The sequence below is a fragment of the Solanum stenotomum genome, chromosome 4 (genome assembly GCF_019186545.1).
Source record: "Solanum stenotomum isolate F172 chromosome 4, ASM1918654v1, whole genome shotgun sequence".
NCBI classification, from domain to species: domain Eukaryota; kingdom Viridiplantae; phylum Streptophyta; class Magnoliopsida; order Solanales; family Solanaceae; genus Solanum; species Solanum stenotomum.
Genome location: NC_064285.1, coordinates 39,070,974 through 39,097,222, shown reverse-complemented (window position 1 = coordinate 39,097,222; position 26,249 = coordinate 39,070,974). Strand labels below are relative to the sequence as shown.

The following is a 26,249-nucleotide window of genomic DNA, read 5'->3' as shown; positions in this document are numbered from 1 at the left end:
TTACCCAATTATGAATTGTGTTCTTTTAAGCATGAGTAGATAAATCCACAACTAGGGTAGTGGGAACCATTAGCAATTAACAAAGTATGAATAATAATAAAGTAATTCTTGAATAGTGTTTATACATGTATTGTTAATCCTTTCATTTAGAAATTTTTTAAACGGTTGCAAACATTAGAACTCACATCATTCCTACTTGACGGATCAAGAGGTAATGAATGAGAAAAGAATTAACAACAGACATTTAGTGGATACTATCTAATAGTCTAATGTCAATTGAAGCGAGGGGGAAAACTAAGTGATACATTGATGTGATGTTTAATCTGGGGTAAAGGTAAGGGTTAGTAAAGCATACGCCTGTAGCCTGACCAAGGTGCGAGCTGAAATTAACTACTTCGAAGACCAATCACTTGGGGATACATAACTTACCAACTTTGCATGTAAAACACTAGGAGAGGATTTTTACGTTAAGAGCCTATGGGGAACACATAAGCCCTAGTTTCTCTCTTATATTGATTTTTGAAACGAATAATCTTGCTTACTTGTTACTTAATCAACAATCTGTTACTTGCTTACAAAAATCCCCTTTTATTTATGTGTCTCAGAAATAGTTTGACTAAACAGATACAATGGTGAGTTAAGTATAAGTCTGAACCATATTCCTCGTGGATCGACCCCAACCTACAAGTTGGGTTCTTTATTTGACAATGATCACTTATACTTCTTTAGGGAGGTTTAATTTGAGCCTATCAAATTTTTGCACCGCTGCTGAGGAATTTGGCTTTTAGATTAAGTTTAACTACATTATTGAACTTTAGTCAATTATTTCCCGATTTTACAATTTTGCTTTTCTTTTTGTCTTCTACATGTTTCTACTCTAGTGTATGTCCAGTACACGGAGTAGAGGTGAACCTTTGACCCCCTATGATCCAGAATTGAATTAAACTTTGAGGAGAATGAATAACCAATGGGTACTAAACAATCCAATCGGAGAGGGTCTAGGTAATGGTGGTAATCTAATCGCAGATGTAGAAACAGAATCAGCCATCATGAAGGCTTCATGATAACTACTGGGTTGACTACAATATAGTTCAATCAGAAGGGCCTATTGTTCTTCCTCCTTTACCTCCAGGGCATACATTTGTGGTGACCAATAGTCTTATGCAGATGCTTACATCGAGAGGGTTGTTTTCTAGTCTAGCTTCAGAATATCCGCATTGTCTCATGGCTAAACTGAGAAGTTTCTGTAAGAGTTGTGTGAGGCAATCGGAGTCTGATATGGATGCCATATGTTTGAGAGTCTTCCCTCTATCATTTACTGTTGATGTTGCGGTGTGGTTTTCTAAGCTTCCATATAATTCAATTCATAAATAGGACCAATTGCATAGGGTGTTCATGGAGAAATATTTTCCGGTATCTAAGAAGTTTAATCACAAAGATAAACTGAACAACTTCGTAGCACTACCTGGAGAGTCTGTGAGCAGTATAGAGGATAGGTTCACTGCATTCATAAGAAGTATTTCTAATCACTGCATAAATGATTAGTCACTAAAGAAGTACTTCTACAGAGGTTCGGATGACAATGGAAAGGCTATGCTGGATACTATTGCTGGAGGATCATATGGTGAGTGCACTTTAGAGGAGATCGCTAAAAAGTTGGAGAACATTTCCCAGAATAATAAGGCATGGAGCACTCGAAAGGCAAACACTCGTAGAAATACATTTGCACTCCGAACCACACCTAGTCAAGCCAATGATGATATTCGTGAAGAGATGGCTCAAATGAGGATAGAATTGGGTTTGGTACTAAAGCATGTGAGTAGAAATGCATAAAAGGTGAATGTAGAAAATTACATAACTAGAACTCCACCACAACCAGTTGAGAAATGTCACTTTGAGGAGGATGCATGTTTGGTTACTGATCAGACGTGGGGTTTCCAAACCAACACCCAAGGTTCTCACTTGGATAATTGGTGCCAAAATCAAGGAAAATGAGGTCAGAACAACGGCAACTACAACCATGAGGGAAACTATCTCGGGGATGGGAACTACAATCATGATAACAACTACAACCGGAACAACTATGGAAATAGAAATGATCGAGGCCTTATGTCCCACCTGGTAGATAATCTGGTAATAGAGAAGCTGGTAGTAGTATGACTCGCATTAAGGATATGATGTAGAAAATGATGAAGAGTTTGATGCAACGATGAAAACGTGAAAGAGATGCGTACTGAGCTGTCTGGTATTGGTCAGAAAGTTGATGCCCATGATTTGTCGATCAAGCAACTTGAGCAGCAGTTTAGTCACTTGTCTACCACAGGAAAACCACGCCAACCTGGCACACTTCCTAGCAACACCATCCAGAATCCGAAAAATGATGTGTATTGTATGGAAATCACGACTCGAGGAGGAAAACAGACCATTGATCCCCCCCATGCCATCTGAGGTTGAAAGAGTGGTAGAAAAATATGCAGATGAGATTGAGGTTACAAGATAGACACAAGATGCTTCAGAAAAGGAGGCTGAGTTGACTCAGAAAGTTTTTCCCATGCCTAGACCTCCACCTCTCTTCCCATAGAGAATTGTGCAAACTACTGAAGAAGGAAAATACCGCAGGTTCATAACTATGTTGAAACAGCTTTCCATCAATGTCCCTTTGATAGAAGCTTTGGAGAAAATGCCTGGGCATGCAAAGTTCATGAAGGACTTGGTGACCAAAAAGAGGGTTGTATGTTTTGAGAATGATGGGAGGTGGCAGTATTGTAGTGCCATTTCTACAAGGTCACTGGTTCGAAAGAAAGATAATCCCGGGGCTTTCACTATTCCTTGCACCATCGATTAGATGTACTTTGTGAAGGCTTTATGTGATTTGGGGGCCAACATTAACTTGATGCTATCATCGATTTATATGAAGTTGGGTTTAGGAGCTCTAAAACCAACTTCTATGCATTTACTTATGAATGATAGAACTGTGAAGAGGCCCATTGGAGTGCTCCAAGATGTCCTTGTGAATGAGGGTTCGTTTATTTTTTTGATGGATTTTTGTGATACTTGATTGTGATATTGACTTTAAGGTCCCCATCATCTTAGGGAGACCATTCCTCGCTTCAGGGTGCGCCTCTGTCGATATGAAGAGAGGGCAGATGAGGTTTTAACTGAATAAGGAGTAGGTGACCTTTAACATGTGTAAGTCTATGAAGCAAGAAAGTGATCTTAAACGGTATCTGTGGTGAGTCACATTCTGGGACAAAATTCAGGAGTGTCTAGTAAGGAGAAGTTAGGTGCAGCCTTGTTCAAGGAGAAAAAGCACCATGCTCAAAAAACTAAAAAGCATGAATTTGCTCCCGGTGATTTGGTAATGTTATTAAACTCAAGGTTACGCTGGTTTCCGGGCAGATTCAAGTCCAAGTGGACTGAACCATTCAGAGTGACCCAAGTGTCCCCACATGGAGCGGTTGAGCTTGAGAAAAGGAAGGGGACAAGGATCAAGACTGACCAGTGGTGGCTAAAAAGCTATGTGGGAAATTCTAAGAGTGTCAATGGAGTGATAGAGGCTTGGCACCTTGATGAGGTCTGAGTAATCAAGGTGTCTGCGTCGTGCCGTGACATTAAATCAAGCGTTGTTTGGGAGGCAACCCAAGATGTACAATCTAGCCAACTATAGGTTTTTCTTTTCGATATAGGAGTTTTCTTATTTCATTTTTATTTTTGTAGCTCTTTAGATGGGTGTTTTGTTTTTATATTAGTGTTGGCTAGAAATAAAATAGGGTCCATGTCTAAAAAGTGTCCAAAAAATGTAAAAAGATATTCCTAATGGTTGATACATGTGTAGGGACGAAAGGAATAATCTGCAGAAAATAGTTGTGCAGTGGTCTACGGACCCCATAAATGGTCCGTTAGTCAATCCACGGACCGTGAATGGCTCCCGTAGATCCCACGTAACTTTCCTAATTTTTCTAGCTGTCAGAATGACATACGGACCCAACCCACGGTCCGTATGTCAACCTACGGACCATCAACGGGATATCGTGGGTCCAAAGTTAAGGTTCTGCCTGACCCGACCTGGAACCTAATTAATATAACCTTTCACTTTAAAAACCATCCCCACTTCCAACATTCCCTCCCAACCGTTTTTCAACCTCCCGAATCCCCAAACTCACCCATCATAACTCCCATATCACTCCCGAAATCAAATCCACAGATCCCATAACTTCCTGCTTCTCTCCTAAATCAGTCCCCCACTTCAATTTTTCTTCCCCAACCGATTTCAGAGTCTGCGTTTGGTGTCGAAAGGCTAGCGGGTCAAGGATTTTATTGCATCACCACACTCACCAACTTCAAATACTTGTAGGGTAAACGATTTCACCCTAACTTTGAATTCAATGTTTATTGTTTAACTCATGAAATCACAAAGTTGTACTTAACCTTGGATTGTTAATCTCCTAGTTGAATGCATGACTTCTAATTGAGAACACCCTTGGAATGATGGTAATGTGAGTGTGTCAAAATTTAAACCAATTAAATCAAGTAATAGGCCTAATTGGAAGTTTTTACTTAGGGTTCGTATGTTTCTGTTTGTTAAAATGTTGATATGTGTGTCAACGGAACACTAAGGATGATTAACTACCATATTATTTGTTTAACTGCATGTGTAGGCTTATATTGATGGTCTATTTGTCAAAAACTTTGTTTATGCAAAAGTTGATAGGGTTGCCAGGCACAAAACTAAACCACGACTTCAACCCACGGACCGTAGGTCACCCTGGGGACCGTAGGTCGAGGTTCGTAGAACACTCCAAAATGCCTAAGTGTAGGACCACGGTGTGGACTACGATCCGTTGTTCGATCAATGAACTATTCTGTACATCTGTGGTCCCAACATCTGAGAGCCAAAATTAGGGACACTGACCTGCGAAGGGGACCCACAAACCATCATTCCATCAACGGACCGTACGTACCCACCGTAGGTCTGCATTTCAGCTACTGCCTAGAATTTTTTTTTGTTTTTGTTTGGGTCTGATTCTTGTTGTAAAATTATTTCATGAGTCTTATCGCCTTGTTTTCGTACTAATTAAGCTTCCACAGGTAACATGGCCCCCAAGAAAGCTCTTACCTACGCACGAGGGACCAAGTCCAAGTAAGTTGCTCCTTTTCGACGTATGATTGTTGTGGATAGTGATACGGAATACTCCCACGTGCCACCAGGGTCTCTCCCACGGCCCCCTGCATACCAGGAACAGAGCCCAACATGTTAGATCCGATGAGGTCATTGCCCCCAGTCTTAGGAGGGGGCCATACAGATCGGAGCCCAGGCGGGCTCAGAGTAGCAGTGAGACTCTAGTTCTAGAAGCAGTATCCCTTCTTCATCTGATGTCGATAGCACAGGCGACAACCCGACACTGACTAGAGTGGAGCCTGCTCCGAAGGCTGATGATCCGAACAGATGGTGTGTCCTTGGCCAGTAGCAGATTTATGAGAGTAACACAATGTTGGATCCGATGAGGTCACTGGCCCCACTCTTAGGAGGGGGCCATACAGATCGGAGCCCAGGCGGGCTCAGAGTAGCAGTGAGACTCTAGTTCTAGTAGTAATACCGCTTCTTCATCTGATGCCGATAGCACAGGCGACAGCCCGACACCTACTAGAGTGAAGCCTGCTTCGAAGGCTGATGAGCCGAACAGATGGTCTGTCCCTGGCCAGTATCAGATTTATGAGAATAACACGATGTTGGATCCGATGAGGTCACTCCCCCTAGTCTTAGGAGGGGGCCATACAGATCGGAGCCTAGGCGGGCTCAGAGTAGCAGTGAGACTCTAGTTCTAGTAGTAGTACCGCTTCTTCATCTGATGCCGATAGCACAGGCGATAGCTCGACACCTACTATAGTGGAGCCTGCTCCGTAGGCTGATGAGCCGAACAGATGGTGTGTCCCTGGCCAGTATCAGATTTATGAGAATAACATGATGTTGAATGAGCACTGGAGGGTGACCAGGATCATTACTGAGGAGCATAGGGTCCTTACAGGAAGCCTCCACACTGCACCAGCTATTGAGGAGCTCTTCTGAAGACATTGATGCGAGTGGATGGCACAGAGCCCTAGGAAATACAATGAGGAGATAGCCAGAGATTTCTATGCCTCATATGATACCACCATCATAAATTCCATCTCTATATGGGCCAAGTCTGTAACTCAGCCTACACTTTAGTCCACATTAGTGCGGGGTGCAGAGTCGACATCTCAGAGGTCATAATTCTCAGGTTTCTATATGGCCCAGCTGTCACCCCCCAAACTCGAGGGGCGCAACTGGCTCCTCATACCAAAACTCAGGCCCAAGCCGACCCTACAGAACCATTTGCTACTAGTGCCTGGCAGCGACACGCAATCAAGAAATCAAACAAGTATATCTCGGCTTAAAACTAAGCCATCGGTCCATAAGGCCCCTGTCAACTGATCTATAAAAGAAACAGATACTCCCAGGAGATCATATAAATAAATAGTCAACTAGCACAGAAGTCCTGATAGGGCCGTCGAGGCCACCATGATATCTATACCCAAACTAAAAGCAGGTATATATCAATGCAATACATCAAACAACTCACAAGCTTCCACAAACTAACAACATAGGTCAGCATGGCCATAACGTAGCTATAAACCCCACACACTAGTCTGCAAGCCTCTAAGAGTAGTAAATATTGGTGGGACAGGCCCCAGCCTACCCATAAAGATATATACAACAAAAGGTAACAAACCTCCCAACTCTGACAGCTCCGGAGAAAAGGGGCTAGCCAACCGGATAAAAGTCAATCCTACTGCTGAGGAGGTCTACTCAGTCGTCTGTCAGGACTTGCATGCATGAATGCAGTGCCCCCAAGGCCATGGGGCGTCAGTACAAAATAATGTACAGAGTATAAAAGGCAATAGACTATGATGAGGTATCATGATATACTAGAATAATCCAATAAATAAATCAAGGCTAAGATAAGTGTACTGAAGTGCTCCTAAATCTAAACTTATCAAAAATAATAAAACAACCTAACTAAGCCCCCATAAGCTCGGCAGGTACAAACAGCACACAAGACCACCTACTCAGGCCCCCATAAGCTCGGATGGTGCCAATCAACATATATATCCATATCAGTAGTCCCCTAGCCCCGTAAGTAGTCACATAGTCCTCTTAGGCATTAATATAGCCCCGTAGGTAGCACATGGCTCTCTTAGGCATCAACGTAGCTTATAGACAACTTATAGCCCTCTTAGGCAATAACAGGGCCTTGTAGGAAGCACATAGCCTTCTTAGGCGTCAATATAGCCCTGTAGGAAACTCATAGCCCTGTTAGGCATCCATATAGCCCTGTAGGCAGAACATTGCCCTTCTAGGCATATATCATATTCCTCCAGCTCACCACAATAGCCCCAACGACAATAATAACAATCCAATCGCTAAAAGAGAGCAATTTAGTTATAAGCAACCTATACAAATAGCCTCTAAGTCGTGTCCAACAAAGGGACGCTACTAACTGAATAAGAATCCCGACAAGGGAGGATTATATCAACTCCAGCAGCCAACAATCAACAATCACGACTACAAGTATATCAAGGATAACCACCCAAATACATTGCTTCTAAGCTTTAAGGAAACATGTCGTAAGTAGGGAATAGCCTTAACATACCTTTTTCGCTAAATTCACGTGGCCTAATGACTTTTACTCAATACTCCCTCGATACTACAACAAGGTTGGACCATAATCAACACATAAAAATAAAAGATACCATGAAAATATGATAAAATATATGTATTTCCGTCGCAAATTACTATTTTCTGCTTATAAAAGCTAGAGTCGATGAAATAAGAGTCTTACCTCGATCTTAAGGTCGTAATACTCTTCAAAACCTTCAAATATATCCAAACCCTTGCTGTCCCAACACTAAAGTGTGATATGCTACGCAATCGATAAAACATATTATACCACAATGATGAGCCCAACGCGTAGAACAACTTTCGTCAAGGACTTAAGTCGAGAAAATCTATATTTCACTTGATCCTAGAAATGGGTTTCTCTAATTTCTCTGTTTTTTTAGCTTAAAAATGGTGAAAAAGGTCGAAGGAGAAGATATATGTAACATTCCACCGACTTAGGGCCCCACCTCATGTGCTTGCTTGTGCAGTCCCACGAAAATACGAATATCTCTCTATTCTAAAGTCGTATGAACAAACGGTTTGATGCGTTAGAAACTAGACTCGTAGACCTTCAATTTCATAGCCCGCGGGGACCATAAATCTTAATATATTGGGAGAAAATGTCTGAGACATTTGACTCAAATTTCAAGCAAATCTTTAAAAAGGAATTTACGGTAACTTTCGCCAGCTTTTATTTTGTCACTTACCTAACTTCAAAACATGAGATACCATACTTGAACACTTAAAATATCACATAACACATCATTTTTAATTTAAAACTCACCTTCCTTGTCTTTCCACGAAGATACGAGTTAATTTAGACGTTTTTAAAAGTAGAGGTGTTAGACCAGCCCATATTATGCCCATTAATACGACAAAATATGACTATAGGATGGGCATTATCTAGGGCAGGTCCTTCAAGAGAGATGTTGAGCAAAGTTAGACACTTTTGAGGTGGTTGGCACGATATATTGCTGCGGATGGGGAGAGCGATAAGTGGGTTCAGACTCCTTGCCTGGTTATTCGGAAGGCTACACTGAGCTTCACTATGAAATTCTTCTGGTTGTTCGTGCGGAATAGACTGTCCCCGTCTCTGGCGAACAATGTGGTTACATGGGACTGGGTCGTGATCCTGGCAGCCATTATGGCAGGTTTGGAGATTGATGTTGCCCACATCCTGATCGCAGAGATCCACGAGAGAGCCTTTAAGGCCACCACCACCCTACTTTTCTCATGTCTAATTTTCTAGATCTAAAGGGATGTTTATGTTGCCGTGTGTCATTGCAATCGGTTTCTTAAGGCTACCAAGACTCTGGACATCGACCTCATTCGGGATGATGCCAACTTAGCTGCACCTCAGAGGGAGCCATATGTTGAGGTACCATCTTTGGGTGATGATCTTGCTGTGGATATGGAGTAGATGTAGGCTAATGACACTACCATTCCATCCCCTACAACAGATGCCCAGGCTCCACCCTTCACTACCACTAGCCAGGGCCTGAGCTCATCTCGAGCCACACCCTTTTCAGGGTCAACTCCCATTCCTCTAGCTCGAGTCTAGAAGTTGGAGACACATATGGCCACTTTGCTTTTACATATGAAGCCCTGGATGCAACGGTCTATTGTAGAGTCTGAGGTAAGGATGGAGTAGATGATGGATAGGATGATTCAAGCCATTCATAAGCACCTGGATTGTGTCGAGTTGAGAGTCCTGGAGAGGCCCGTCCCTACCATCGATGTGGCCACGTTCCAAACAAAGTTGGCTACTCTCGGTGCTTATGGTGATGTACTTCTAACCCCTACTAAGACTGAGCCAGAGTCTGCCCCTGCAGTACCAGAGGATGAGGTGTTGGTGACTGTCCTTTTTGGCGACACTATGCCACCACCAGACTCTGCCCGTACTATTGGAAAGCCCCTCACTCTGACCACACTTCTAATACTATGGAGGTTCGACGTTTGAAAAAGAAGGAGCGCCAGCAATTTGAGAAAGAGAGGGTATCTATATTTGATGAGGAGAGGAGACAACAGCGGGACCGTGAGGTGGATATTGGCCCATCTGGCATTTTGAGCACTACTGAGGGTTCTACGTTACTTGGTGAGGGCGCTACTTATGGCGTCCCTAGTGTTGATCTAGCAGGCTCTGGGAAACCGGACCCACCCGCTTCTTGAGAGGTCTTCAGCGCATATGCGCCACAGGTTTGCTTCACCGTATGTTTCACTTTTGATTTTTGTGCATTGAGGACAATTACACCTTATTTTTTTAGGGGTAGGAAAAATTGGCACGACCCAAGGGTACCCTCTAGACATAACATGGAACATGGAATCCCGAAGGTACCCAAGTAAGACACTTAGCTTATCATCATCACATAAGTATAGAATAATAAAGAATAAAACACAATTTGAAGTCTTTTAAGAAATCTTTCATAGAAGTAAAGAGTAAGTCGAGACATAGTCTCATTAAGACATCTACTACAATCGGAGTCTCAAAACAATAGGGTCACAACCCTTACAATAGAGAATATGAAAATGTCTAGTAAAACTAAAGAAATGAAACAACAATAAAAGATCTTGTCCTCGCATCCATGAGGACATACCACAAGCTTGATGAGTAGTCAACCCAAGCTTGATCTAAAAGGAATCGCCTTAGACGCCTGAACCTACCTTAGTAGAAAAAGTAGAAGAAATATGGGTTAGTACAATTATTGCACTAAGTATGGTAGCTATGCATAAAACCATTTAAGATGCTAAAATGGGACATTTAGTTGAAAACTATGCATTTGATCAAGTTTATGAATTATCATAGAAACAAGTGCAAAAGCATAAGATACATGCATATTCAACATATTGATCATCTAAACACATAAGGAAACAAACCATATGAACCATCAAAGCAACCTCGTGCAATGTATGGATAAGGTCTCATACCCCTACCCACACTAAGGAAAACACATTAAGTTATTATAGTTCATAACTTCAATTCTAGTTCATTCTATCATAATGGGATAAGCTTTAATCGACATAGACCATGAGAGCTTAATCATCTAATCCGATGTCAACCCCAAACCGAAAAGGGGTTGTCTTACTTGCCTAAGGTAGAACTAAAACTATTTTCTTACGTGGATCCACTAGCTAAAGATATGGGCACATGATGAGTCCACAATTTGGACTCATTTAGGGCTATATTTTTATAGAATTAGTGTCCTCAAATGCATATTTTGTCTCAATATCTGATGAAAACCCTTAAGTTTAAGGTATTTGGAGTTTGAGGGAAAGCATGGACACTACTTAGCAAAAATGAACGAAGGCAGCTGAAAGAACGAAGAAATGAAGATCTGAGAATCACCAAACCCGTTCGGTGAGTCACCAAAAGGTCTTATCCTCGCCTTTTGTTCCAGTGTGCTGAACCCTGAAGGAAAGGATAAAATTTGCGATGAAAGGAGCAGTCGGCGCGTTGCCGAGCAGTTCCGCAAAGCAATAGGAGAAGGTCAAGTCTATGATGAAAGGGACAGTCGGCGCTTTGCCGAGCAGTTCCGCAAAGCAGTACCCTATCGGCCAATGCCTCATAACGTGAAAATGCTAAAGATAAAAGTAGAAGTGAGATTAACTAGACCAAAGGGCGGATTGCCGAGCGTGTCGGCAATCCCAACTAACTTCGCTGAGTGCTCCTCCACTACATAATTTTTAAACACTATAAATACTTGTTTAAAATGTTAGCTTAGTATAAATTATTCTATTATCAATTTGTTACAGTTTTTTTAGAGTTCTTAGCTCTTAAGGGTTTTTGGAGACTTTGTTCTAAATCTTGGAAGTCAAAAAGTGTTTCAACGCCAAAAAATTGGACGTAGGTCTCGAAGACTCCTTAGTCTTGACGCGTTTTAAGACTTAATTCTTCATACCCATTGATGGAAATTGAGATTGGTATAAATTTTTATCTCTTTTACATGTCTAGTTAAAACCCCAATTCTTGGGGTGTGAATTTGTGAATATAGGTAAAGTTAATTGTTGGGTCTTGCTTGCTGATAGTTTAATTGCTGTTTATTTGTTATTTCGTGTAGTAGTTGTGTTTGAACCTATTGAAATTTTAGTTGACAATACGATTTCACCTTTGTGTTTTAGGCTTGCTCGAGAGAGAGGTCGTAAAACTAAGACTACTAAATTGATGGCCGCTAGGATTGGGTCGACATGAGATTCAGCTCGAGAGAGTGAACCCTAGTCTTTCTCCCACACATTCATCTCGAGAGAGTAAGTGGGCTAAGGCGGAGGCTGTTCTTCATGCGGCAAATCGATGTTCGAGAGAAACCGAGTTGATTCTGGGTAAGTTGCTCGAGAGAGAATTTGCCCCAACTATGGTCTAGCCTAGTCACAAATATTCAACAAATTTACTATCAAAAGCATGTACCCAATGATCTAGTTTGACCTGTATTCCTATCACATCCCCAGAATCTCATCTCCTTGAGTAGAACTCTTTGTAATTGTCGCTGATTTTTTGCTTACTTGTTACAAACCCCCATTGTTAATTGATACTTTTGTGTCACCCCTTAGATTTAGTGTGTTTTTATCCGATAATATTTTTAGCTACGACTAATTAGAATTTAATTTAATTTTTCTATTTATTCTTAAGCCCACTCCCTTGGGAATCGATCCCAACCCTTGATTGGGTTACATTACTATTGTACGATCGTAGACACTTGCATTGGAAGTTGTGTCTTGATTACGCAAACATTAAAATGGCACCTTTGCCGGAGAGTGGTATTATTTGAGAAATCTTAGATTAATAGAATTTTTGTTCTTCTTAGTTGTAGTTCAACTTACTTAATTTTCAGTTTTCTTTCGCGTGCTTTTGCTAACAACATGAAAGATAAACATGCATGAGGAAGAGATGAATGACAGTGAAGCTAGTCATCAAGACGGTATAGACGACGTAAATAGTGTCTATCATCCGGATCAGTTTGGTTCATTTTGCATTCCACAAACTAATGGGAATGCGATGTTTGAAGTCACTAGCACAACTCTTCACCTTCTCCAAATGAGAGGACTATATGGAGGGCTAGATCATGAAGACCCGCATGAGCATGTGAGAAGATTTACAGAGGTTTGCAACCCTTTTTCATTCAAAGGTTTGTCACAAGAGTCAGTTTGGCTACGTTTATTCCTATTGTCTTTGAAAGAATAAGCAAGGAAGTTGTTAACCGAGTTGCAAAAAATTCCGTCATATCATGGGAGGAGCTGGTCATAGCATTTAACACAAGATTTTTTCCTCCATAAAAAATGATGAAGCTTAGAGATGAAATCCAAGGGTTTAATCAAAGGGAAGGGGAACCACTCCATGAAGCATGGGTGAGATTCAAGAAGCTCTTACTTAAATGCCCAACTCATGGGATACCAACCGATTTGTTACTTCAATATTTCTACCAGAGCTTTGATTCGGTTAATAAAAGAGTGGCTGACCAGTTGGTACGAGGAGGAATAATGTTACAAACATTTGAGGTGGCTTCATTTCTTCTAGACGACATGACTAGAATAAATGACGTGTGGTATACAAAAGATGATCACGTTTCCCCATTAAACTTTAGACTAACACAAGAGCAATTAGATAAAAAGAAAGAGAGGGATGCAAACATCAAGAAAATGTTGACTCAAATGGAAGTTCTACAGGAGCATATGAAGGGAATATGTGAAGTGTTAAGAGTTGAGGAGGGTTCATCCCCAATCTATTCAAAGCCTGGGGAGAATCAAGGTTGGAACTCCAGAAGATGTGAGGAGGGTTTCTACCCACGGTATTGGCAGGGAGGTGGAAATCAAGATTGGAACCATTATAAAGAAGTTGAACAAAGGAAGTGTCATCAAGATTTACCCGAGAAGAGTGATTATTGGAGAAAAGAGGATGAATATGAAGAGAATCGCACTAACTCAAGTGAGAGCCCAAAATCAAGGAGGAGTGCAAGTAGTCCCCGCGTGAATGATTTGCTTTCATGCATCCTTGAAAAATTTGAAGGCTCGGACGATTTATTGAAAGGAATGAAAGATGATTTCTCATCCTTGAACAATAAAGTAGACTCCCACGCAGATGCAATCAAAACCCTTGAAGGTCAATTGAGTTTACTTATAGTACAATTGAAAAAAAATGGAGACGAATTATGAAGATAGCGGGCTGGCCGTTGTCATACTCGGAGCGGAAAAGATGTAAAAGGTGATATGATGAGAAATGAGGAAGTGTACTTACAAACTGCAAGCAAAGATATGGAGGCCGAAGAAACAACCATCCCACAAGCCATCATAAGGGAGCCGCAAATTGATGTGGAGAAACACAAACCATGCCTAAGCATCAAGCAACCTTTACCCAAGATACCTCTTCCATTTCCTCAACGCCTCAAGAAGAAGAATGAGGATGAAAGGTTCAAGAAGTTTCTATCAGTATTCAAGACCTTATTGATTAATCTCGCTCTAGTTGAAGCACTGTTGGAAATGTCGGGTTATGCCAAATGCATGAAGGAGTTAGTCACAAGAAAAAGGAGCTTGGATTTTGAGACGATCGAAGTCTCTCACAGTTGCAGTACGATTATGTCGAAGGAGTTAATCGAAAAATAAGATGAACCTGGGCATTCACCATCCTGTGCACCATAGGTTTGCTTAAGTTCGCAAAAGCCTTTTGCAATCTGGGAGCAAGTATTAATCTATTGTCATATGCTATTTATAAACAACTCGGGTTGGGTGAACCGCAAGCTACAACTATGAGACTAGTGTTGGCTAACAGATCGATCAAACATCCAGTGGGGATACTTTATACATTCTGGTTAAGGTTGACATATTCATTTTTCCGGCTGATTTCATCATACTCGACTGTGACATAGATGTCGAAATTCCTATAATCTTGGGAAGACCATTCTTGGCAACTGGGAGAGCACTGATGGATGTCGAGAGTGGGGAATTGAAATTTTGGGTCAATGATGACGAAGTCACCTTTGATGTGTGCAAATCAATGAAACACCCGAGTGACATTCAAGTAATCTTAGTTGATGATGTGATTGACGAGGCTGTGGCTAGTGTGAGTCATTTGATGTGTAGCAATGAACCCCTTGAAGTTTTGTGGGCTAACGACAAAGAGTTCGAGGTTCAAATCCGAGATTAGGTGGTAGATGTATTTTCAAGTAAGGGGGAATTCACAAAGACTCCAATTAAATTAAACGTCAACTTAAAAAATCGAGAAAGCCCTTCTGCCAAACCGTCAACCGAAGAACCGCCAAGTCTCGAGCTTAAGGTATTACCTTTGCATCTCCAGTACGCTTTCTTTGGCGTAACTAACACCTTGCCGGTGATTATTGCGGCTGACTTAACTGATCGGAAAGTAAACTTGCTCCTTGAAGTTCTGAAAAGATATATAAAAGCCATCGCTTGGATGATCGCTGATATAGTGGGGATTCCTCCAGGCATTTGCACACATAAAATTCATATTGATAGTGACTGTAAACCGAGTGTTGAACATCATCGAAGATTAAACCCACCAATGCAAGAAGTGGTGAAGAAGGAGATAATAAAGTGGTTGGACGCATGAGTGATCAACCTGATTGCAAACAACAAATAGGAAAGTCCAGTGCATGATGTACGAAAAAAGGGAGGAGTCATGGTTGTCCCTAATGAAAAGGGAGAGCTTGTATCTTTATGAACGGTGACAGGATGGAGTGTTTGCATGGACTATCGAAAATTAAACTCATGGATTGAAAAGGATCATTTCCCCATTCCCTTTATGGATCAAATGCTTGACCGACTATCTGAGAGAGGATGGTATTGCTTTTTGGATGGGTACTCAGGCTATAACCAAATCTCCAATGCTCCGGAGGATCAAAAGAAAACTACCTTTACATGTACATATGGTACTTTCGCCTTCAAACAAATGCCATTCGAATTATGTAATACCCCAGCCACGTTTCAACGTTTCATGCTATCCATCTTTGCTGATATGGTGGAAGACTCAATTAAAGTATTTATGGATTATTTTTCAGTTGTGGATGACTCATTTGCAGAATGCTTAGAGCACTTGGGCTAAGTTCTTCAAAGGTGTGTCGAGACCAATTTAGTCTTAAATTGGAAAAAGTGTCATTCAATGGTCAAGGAAGGCATTGTTCTTGGTCACAAAGTATCACAAAAGGGGCTGGAGGTCGGCAAAGAAAAATTCGAAGTAATCGGGAAATTACCGCCTCCAATTTCAGTAAAGGGGGTTCGAAGTTTTTTGGGACATGCTGGATTTTATAGGAGGTTCATCAAAGACCTCTCAAAGATTGCACTTCCTCTATGCAAACTTTTGGAAAAAGAGGTAACCTTCAACTTTAATGATGCTTGTATGGTAACTTTCAAATGCCTGTAAGACATACTAATTTCCACCTCAATCATCATTAGTCCTGATTGGTCAGAGCCATTTGAAGTAATATGTGATGTTAGCGGCATGTCATTGGGTGTAGTGTTGGGTCAGAAATGAAATAAACTTTTTCATCCCATTTACTACGCAAGCAAAACTTTAAACAACGTACAACATAACTACACAGTTATCGAGCAAGAGTTAATTGCAGTGGTCTATGCATATGAGAAGTTTTGTGCATATTTGATAGGTACTAAGGTGATTATTCACACTGATCACACTGCTTTGCGTTATCTAATGGCGAAGAAAGACGCCAAACTTAGGTTGATCAGGTGGTTGATTTTATTGCAAGAATTCAATTTTGAGGTTAAGGATAAAAGGGGTTGTGAAAATCAATTGGCTGATCGCATATCGAGATTGGAAGGCAGGGTTAAAGACGAGTGATGAGTCCACGAATTGGACTCATTTGGGGCTATATTTTAATAGAAATTGTGTCCTCAAAGGCTTTTTTTTCCTCAATATCTGATGGAAACCCTTAAGTTTTAGGTATTTGAAGTTTGAAGGAAAGCACAGACACTACATCGCAAAAAGGAATGAAGAGGCTAAAAAGAATGAAGAAATGAAGGCCTAAGGATCGCCGACTCCACTTGGCGAATCGCAAAAGGGTCCTACTTCACCTTTTGTTCCAGTGTGCTAAGCCTTGAAGGAAAGGATCAAGTAGGCGAAAAAGGGAGCAGTCAGCAAATTGCCGAGAAGCTCCACGAAGCAGTACCATGTCGCCCAATGACCCAGAGCACGATGTTGCTGAAGGCTGGTACAAGATGGCGATCAACTACACCAAAGGGTGAATCGCGGAGTTGATCAACGATTTTGACTAACGATGCCGAATGATCCGCTGCGGCACAAATTTGTGAAAACTTTAAATACTAGTTAGATTTGTAGTTTTAAGGGTCGAACAATTATTATAATTTTCATATAGAATAATACTTTTTGATATTTTTGCTTTCATCTTGAGAGGGATTTGAAGACTTGAAGATCCAAAGGGTTTCATCTTCAAGATTTGGGTTTGAGTGTTTTGGATTATTCAATTTTGGCATGTATCAAGAATTAAATCTTCATACCCAGTTGAATGCAAGCTCAATTTAGTATAAATTGCTATCTCTTATACATTTGTGGCTAAAAACCCAATTCTTGGGGTGTGATTCAGCGAATATTGGTTAAGATAATTGTTGGGTCTTTCTTGCTGATAGTTTAATTGTAGTTTAATTGTGATTTTGCTTAGTGGTTCTGGATACACTTAATGAGGTTGTAATATCATATATGTGTTTTCGGCTTGCTCAAGAGAGAGGTCGTAAAACTAAGACCACTAAGTTGATGGCCAGTGCTAGTGGGTCGGCATGAGGTTGAACTCGAGAGAGTAAACCCTAGTCCCATGTCCGTACACTCAGTGAGAGAGAGAGAGTAGGTTAAGGCAGAGACTGTTCTGCATGCGGCAAGTGGGTGTCCGAGAGGAACCCGCTTGAAATGGAGTAAGTTGCTTGAGAGAGAGCTTATCCCCATTAAAGTCTAGCCTAGTCATAATTATTCTATGAATCTTCTATCGAAAGCATGTACCCAATAATCTAGCTTAACCCGTATTCCCGTCACATCCCAAGGATCTCCTTTCGTTGCTTAGAAATTCCTTTTTTATTTTGCTATTTTTACTTACTAGTGAAAAAAAAATCCCATTGTTAATTGACACTCTTGTGCCCTTTAATTTACAATATTTTTAATCGATAATGTCTTTAGCTAGGACTAGCTAGAACTAAGTTTTATCCTTCTATTCATTCTCAAAATCACTCTCTTGGGAATGATCCCAGCCCTTGGTTGGGTTACTAAACTATTGTACAATCATAGACACTTTCATCGGAAGTTGTTACTTGATTACACAAACATCAAAATGGCACCACTGCCGGGGAGTGGTGTTATTTGAGAATTTTTAGTTTGGTAGAATTTTTTTCTTCTTAGTTGTAGTTTACTCACCTAATTTTTAGTTTAGTTTTGTTTGCTTGTGTGAATATTTCAGAAAGCATAAGTGTTAACGGTAGCCAGGTGGGCTACCAGGACGACATCGGTAATCTCAACGATATCTAAGAGCCTAACATCAATGACCCCTCATCTCCTGGGAGGTGTTGGATCCATCCGTTTACCCCTAGCCGAGGGAGATGCAGTGTTCCACATAACGAGCACCATGTTGCAACTCTTGCAACTAAAGGGACTTTTTAGTGGATTAGCTCATGAGAATTTTCACGAGCATCTTCAAAACTTCGTAGATGTATGCAGACCATTCTCGTTCAAAAACATCTTTTAGGAGTCAGTTCGATTAAGGTTATTACCTTTATCATTGATGGGAGAGCCGTGCAAATCGCTAGCCGAGTTGCCATGAGAATCCATCACTTTTTAGGAAGAACTGGTAAACTCATTTCAAATGAGATTTATCCCTCCCTCGAAGATGATGTCACTTAGGGATATCATCCAGAGCTTTAAGCGTCTGGAAGGAGAGCCTCTATACGAGTCTTGGCTACGGTTCAAAAAGTTGGTGCTACAATGCCCAACCCATGGTTTGCCTGATAACGAGCTACTTCAGTACTTGTACCGGTAAGACTTGATAAACAAAGGTGTCACCGACCAACTCTCGCCGGGAGGCTTAATGTAGCAGCCGTATGCAGTAGCAGGCCAACTTTAAGATGGTATGACAACTATCAATAAAGCATGATACACTCGTGAGGACCAAGTCTCCCCTCTACCTTCAAGCTATCCAAGGAGCAGATTGAAAAAGACAATGAGAGAGACCAGAACATGGCCAAAATCATGACGCAGCTTGATATTTTATCCAAAAATGTCATGGGGGTTGGTGCCCGTGGTGTCAACACTGTGGGGGTCGGATGTGCTAATCTTGAGGAGATGAAGTTTGAAGCCTTGTATAATGAGGAGGTAATTTTCTAGCCAACCAAGGTGGTGGCTACCGCTCAAATACCCAAGGCAGGGTGGTAACCAAGGTTGGGCTAGAGACGAAGGCTCGAAAGACTGAGATAGTGAATGGAGGAACCGTAATCCGAATTAGAAAGATGGGGAGAAGGATAGATATGTGCCTCCCCATGAGCGCCAGAAACACAAAGATTCGAAAGGTGGTAGGTCTGAGGATATGCTCTCACGTATCCTCAACAAAGCTGAAGATTTAGATAAAATGCTACAAGGAATGAAAGAAGATGTATCTACCCTTAGCCAGACCGTCACCTCCCATTCAGTTTCAATCAAGCAGTTAGAAACCCAGATAGGTCATATCTCGTCTCACGTTAATCTGATACAGCAAGGGGGTCTACCGAGTGATACTATGGCTAACCCCAAGAATGAGGTTTGAAGGTGGAGTTGCGTCGTGCCACGACATTAACTAAGGCGTTGTTTGGGAAGCAAACCAAAACGCTTTTATTATTTTACGTTGGTTTTAGAAATAATGGTGCGTTGATTGTGTCGGATGAAGAGTGAGAAGCATTTGGAAAGAATGGGGTTGGCGAAAGAAATGTTCAGTTGGTGAGTCATCGACTAGCTCGGCGACCCCTCTTTATATCGTCATTTGGATTCCCAAACTGACTGGGGAATTCTGTAAAACTCAGCGAAGAATATGACTATTCGGCGTGACGCCGAATGGTTCAGCGCTCATGACTAATGTCACCGAATGGGCAAGAACTGGATGGTTTTTCAAACCAAAGGTTTAAAAGTTTGAATCTCCCATGTTTTCCCTCATTTTCAAACATTGCAAGCTTAGACCTAGGATTGTTTTCAATATCGCTGCACTCTATTGTATTTTGGTTGATTGATTTGTGCGTGGAATCGGAGTTCATTGCTTCCTAGCATTTTAATGAGCACAAAAGGTTAGCTTCTTGAGCCCTGTGATTATTTTGTTGAATGTCGTACTCAAATGCAATAACATTACTTTGACGATGCGTTCTGGACCTTGCTGGTAGGATCAGAACATTTGTTTTCCTATTAGGTTCACAAATTGTGCCCGTGCTAAGTTAAAAAGTTAATTCCCGAAGATTTTGCTTTAAAAATGGCTGAAAATTATGGGTTGTGCATAATTGTCACTGGGTCTAAGCCAAACCTGAGTTCTACACGCGTTAATTTTGTTTTCGGGTGTTGCAGGGCTGAGTTTGAGAAGTTGGGTCAAGAGTAGGCACGGAGGGTCATTTGGCGAGCTGTGACAAGCTCTCCAAACCACTCTGCGGTTCTCCTATTCACCCTATCTCACCCTTAGTTATCATGTTTCATATGTTGTGGCTTCTGTAACTTTCGGCGAGAAGCATGAGCTCGTCAAAAGAACTCGGCGACTCACCAAAAGTCTTCTTGTTCGCCCTTTGTCTGCACCCTTACATCTTATGTGCACTGTTCTAGGCGAATCACCGAGTAGTTATGCACTTCACCGATTGGTTCGGCGAAGTGACTCTGCAACCAAACTACCGTGCTTTTGTATGAATAATTTCAAACTTTTTTCGCAAAGCTTTACAGAAATGGCTAGAACAAAATTTGCTAGAAGAAATATGCCACCCCGACATATAAGAGCAAAAAATTTCAGGAAAGATTAAAAGGCAACAAACCCATTCAAACTGGATAATGAGGGCAAGAAGACAAGTGCCAACAAGAAAACAAACCCCCGAGACCCCAGTGTTCCCTCGTGGAGACATGGATTCTTAGCAGCTATCCACTACTTTTTGGCGGCTCATGACTTTGACAATCTGAGTAAGTCAGCTGCCGATGAATCTTCTGAAGAAGCTCTAGGGGCCAGTGTCAAATTCTAGAATGACACATAGGGCACTGATGCCCAGATAGAAGGACCGACTGATTAGACAGGATCCCCTCTTTACCTCCCTCTCTGTCTTTCTTTAATTGACATTCTAGATATTTTGTTTTGTGTATTTGAGGAAAAATGGTTTTTAATTGTGGTGGGGTGAGGCCCACCTTTGTGTGCTATTTGTGACTCCTGCTTTTATGTATATACTTGGGCTGTTCTATTTAAAATTATCTTAATACTGCTTTTCTGTGGATCTTTGAGCTTGTGGTTCCTTTTGTTTTAATTGAAAAATGATTTTGCCTTTTGACCTTTCCAAAATTTTTTTTGCAAATTTTCCCCACCTCTTGTGATTGAAAGTGGTTGTTCCTTGGCAAATTGGAGTCTCGATTTTGATCAATACCGATGACTTGAATAGTTTTTACAATCGAACAAACATGAATGTACGACTACGATGAGGACAAATGAAGTTGCATAGACAATGTGTTAACTCTTGGCATCTTGTTGTTCTTAGCCATTTATCAAATAGATTCTCTTGTGATGACCGTTGCACACTAGCGAAAGTGTGGAGTCTTGTTTGACTTAAGTGTCGATGCCTTTTGTGATAAGCTTACATGAAACCATGCATGACAAAACCTATAATTTGCCCTGTTGGTCCGATTGACTAGTAAGACTTTCTCTTGACATGATCTTAGGCAATTTTGAAAAGTGTGAGCCAATTTGAAATATAACTATTTTGTGGCCTACATTGTGAGTGTGTGAATCTCTCTTGAACACCCCTCAACCTTAACCTTCTTTAGAAGAAACTGGATGAATAGTAGACTTTTCTTAATCCATTACCTTTAATCCTCTTGATTGTGGTTTAATGAATAGCCAACTTAGGCCAAAAGCCTAAGTGGGGGGTGTGGTGAAAAGAAAGGGGAAGGTCAAGAAGTGTAAGGAAAGTCTCCTTTAACCCATGGTATTGAAAAAAAAATGGAACCCCTCCGTATTAAACAAAAAGATAAAGAGAAAAAGAAAAGAAAAGAATGAAAAAGAAAGTTGTGGAATAAAGTACCAAAGAAATAGAGTTCCGAACAATCCATGGGAAGCGAATAATAGGATGACCTATGATGCACTAATGAAAGTGATGAAGGAATATGAAAGGAAGTATTGAGAGCACCACATTTCCTGAGAAAGTCGAAACAAATGTTGATTGGAAAATACGGGCAAACCTATGGGTGAAAATATGCATTGTGTTCATCTTCGTAAGTGTGAAAATTGTATCTGATTCCTAAACTTTAAATTGATTATACCTTTGCGTGTAAAAATGCAATCATCATTTGTGTGAGGTCATTTGAAGGCTTTTGTTGAGCTTGAACTTGCATTTGAAGCAAGTATTGCGAGCTTGAGAATCTTTGGTAATGGTGTGTCAAAATTTGAATCTTTGAGTACACAATTGATCCTTGCATAAGTAAATTAAGTCTTGTTGTGTACATTCATAATTCAGTCTTGTGTAGCACTGTTTGAGACATCCTTGTTGAACTGCTGAACTTGAGTTTTACTTGAGGACAAGAAAAAGTTTAAGTTGGGGATGTTGATGAGTCCACAAATTGGACTCATTTAGGACTATATTTTAATACAAATTGTGTGCTCAAATGCTTATTTTATCTCAATATCTGATGAAAACCCTTAAGTTTAAGGTATTTGAAGTTTGAAGGAAAGCATGGACACTACGTCGAAAAAAGGAACGAAAAGGCTGAAAAGAACAAACAAATGAAGGCCTGAGGGTCGACGAGTCCACTTGGAGAGTCGCCGAAGAGTCCTACTTCGCGTTTTTTTCCAGTGTGCTGAGCCCTGAAGGAAAGGATCAAGTTGGCGGCAAAAAGGAGCAGTCGGTGAATCACCGAGAAGCTCTGCGAAGCATTACCATGTCGCCTAATGACCCAGAGCACGACGATGTTGAAGGCTGGTGCAGGACGACGATAAACTACACCAAAGGGCGAATCGCCTAGTTGATCGTTAATTCCAACGAACAACGCCGAATGATCCGTTGCAGCACAAATCTGTGAAAACTATAAATACTAGTTAGAGTTGTAGTTTTAAGGGTCTAACAATTATTATAATTTTCATATAGAATAGTACTTTTTGATATTTTTGCGCTAAGCTTGGGAGGGTTTTGAAGACTGGAAGATCCAAAGGGTTTCATCTTCAAGATTTGGCTTTGGGTCTCTTGGATTCTTCAATTTTGTCTGTATCAAGACTTAAATCTTCATACCCAATTGAATGCAAGTTCAATTTGGTATAAATTTCTATCTCTTATACATGTGTGACTAAAAACCCTAATTCTTGGGGTGTGATTTAGAGAATATGGGTTAAGATAATTGTTGGGTCTTTCTTGCTGATAGTTTAATCGTAGTTTAATTGTGATTTTGTTTAGTGGTTGTGGAAGAACTTAATGAGGTTGTAATCTTATATATGTGTTTTCGGCTTGCGAGAGAGAGAGGTCGTAAAACTAAGACCACTAAATTGATGGCCAGTGCGAGTGGGTCGACATGAGGTTCAACTCGAGAGAGTGAACCCTAGTCCCATGTCCACACACTCAGCTCGAGAGAGTGAGTGGGTTAAAGAAGAGGTTGTTCTTCATGCGGCAAGTGGTTGTCCGAGAGGAACCCGTTTGGAACGGGGTAAGTTGCTCAAGAGAGAGCTTATCCCTCTTAAAGTCTAGCCTAGTCATAATTATTCTATGAATCTTCTATCGAAAGCATGTACCTAATAATCTAGCTTAACTCGTATTCCTGTCACATCCCACGGATCCCCTTTCATTGCTTAGAAATTCCTTGTTTATTTCGTTGTTTTTACTTACTAGTGACAAAACCCCCCATTGTTAATTGACAATTTTTTGTCCCTCTTTAATTTACAATATTTTTAATTGTTAATGTCTTTAGCTAAGACTAGTTAGAACTAAATTTTATTTTTCTATTAATTTTCAAAACCACTATCTTGGGAACAATCCCAACCCTTGGTAGGGTTACTAAACCATTGTACGATCGTAGACACTTGCATGGGAAGTTGTGTCTTGATTACACAAACATCAATGAGCCAGAGATCGACATAAACGATGTTTTTTTCCAATGAGCAGGTATTCACAGTAAATCTCACACAACCCCATTGGTATGCTGATTTTGCAAACTATTTGGTGTGCGGATTAATACCGGATGAACTAAACTTTTACCAACAAAAGAAGTTCTTATTCGATGTTAAGAAATATTTGTGGGATGAGCCATATTTGTTTAGAGAGTGTGCTGACCACATAACAAGAAGATGTGTCCTAGAAGACGAAGTTAGGGAGATCCTGCATGCTTGTCACGCTTCGCCAGTTGGAGGGAATCCTGGTGGTGTCTGGAGAGTAGCTAAGGTGCTACAAAACAGGTATTACTGGCTGTGTCTATACAAACATGTGCATGAGTTTGTTAAGAGGTGTCCACAATGCCAAAAGCAAGGTGGTGTGCCCAAAAGGCACGAGTTGCCTCTAACACCCATTCTAGAAGTGGAGTTGTTTGATGTATGGGGAATTGATTTTATGGGCCCATTTGTGAGCTCATTTGGCAACAAATACATTTTGGTGGCTGTGGATTATGTGTCTAAATGGGTAGAAGCTGTTGCTCTTTCAAATAACGAGGGAAAAAGTGTTGTTCAATTCTTGAAGCGCTACATTTTTGCAAGATTTGGGACACCGCGAGCTATTATTAGAGATAGGGGATCACATTTTTGTAATAAATGGTTCTCAGCTGCATTGAGTAAGTATGGGGTTAAGCACAAAGTGGCAACACCGTACCATTCCCAAACAAGTGGCCAAGTCGAAGTGTCAAACCGGGAGATCAAAGGGATTTTGTCTAAGACAGTGACTGTAAATTGAACTGATTAGTCTCGAAAGTTGGATGACGTACTATGGGCATATCGCAGCACTTATAAAACTCTAATCGGTATGTCGCAGTATCAATTAGTTTTTGGGAAATCTTGCCATTTACCAGTCGAGTTAGAGCATAAATCAATGTGGGCATTGAAAACTCAGAATTTAGACTAGGCAAAAACTTCAAAAGAAAGAGTAGAGCAGTTAAACGAGTTAGACGAATTCAGGTTTAAAGCTTACGATAGTTCAGCTCTTTACAAGGAAAAAATGAAGAAATGGCATGATGCTAAGATAATCAAGAGAGAGTTTACGGTGGGAGATTGGGTGTTTCTATACAATTCACGAATGAAGTTATTTCCTGGAAAGCTCAAATCAAAATGGTTAGGGCCATTTAGAGTAACGTGAGTGTTCCCAAACGGTGCTATAGAAGTTGAAGGACAAAAAGGACATGTATTTAAGGTGAATGGGCAGCGTTTGAAATTATACTTTGGTGAATGTCATGAGATTTCTTTGATTGAAGTGGTGTACCTGGAAGATGCTTGAAAGCATTTCCACGTCGACCCATGACGTTAAATAAGGCTTTTCTTAGGAGGAAACCCAATTTTACTGTTTTAAATAAAGGTGTGTTGATTTTGCAGGTGAAAAAGTGGAGAGTGATCGATAAATGCAGGATGTCGAGCTACAGCCATTTCGCGAATCGCCAAAGGGTTCGGCGACTGCAAACCAGACTGCCGTCAGACTCAAGACAAATTCACATTGGAGTCTGTAAAACTCGGCGAGTACAGGAAATTATTGGTGAATTGCCGATCATGACGGCAATCCCGACGGATAACGCCATTTGTACCCCCACATTAATTGGAGGTTTTGTAAAATTCGGCGAAGCAAATGACTACTCAGCGCTACACTGAGTGGTTCGGCGATCGTGATTAATGTCGCCGAATGGGCAAAAACTAGATGGTTTTTCAAGCCAAAGGTTTAAAAGCTTCAATTCATTCCCTTTCCCTCACTTCACCTTCTAAACTCACAAACGCACACTCGTTTTAATACCTATTTCATTTTTGGAGTATTTTTTGCTTTGATTTGTGTTGTATGTGCATAAATTGTGTATTTGGGGTGCGGGGCTGATTTCAACAACTTGGGATGACAATAGGCACAACGAATCATTTCGGTGAGTTGGGTCGAGCTCGCCGAATCGCTCAACGGTTTGCCTTAATTCCCCGTCCCATTTTTGATATCATGCTTTTTGTGTTGTTGGTTCCTGTACTTTTTGGCGAGAAACACGAGGTTGCCAAAAGCACTCGGCGACTCACCGAAAGGATTGGCCAGCCTACCTGCAGTTGATTGTCTTCGTTTTGAGTGTTGAATATTTTCTATCTTTATATCGAGGATTTTCAGACATGGCTAGACCAAATTGCAGTTGAAGTAGTTCTAGACAATGAAAACCAGAGTCAGAATGATAATATTTTGGGCACTGATGCACAGATAGATAGAGCGACTA

The 26,249-nt window shown here is 40.9% G+C and overlaps 1 non-coding gene and 1 pseudogene across 1 annotated transcript; both read right to left on the bottom strand.

Moving 5' to 3' along the window:
• Nucleotides 1–26,249, bottom strand: part of LOC125861489 (protein HESO1-like) — a 60,898-nt pseudogene that overhangs the window by 3,401 nt on the left and 31,248 nt on the right.
• LOC125863512 (small nucleolar RNA R71) lies at nucleotides 12,956–13,062 on the bottom strand. Its single transcript, XR_007446174.1, has one exon. It is a non-coding gene; the product is annotated as a small nucleolar RNA R71 (small nucleolar RNA).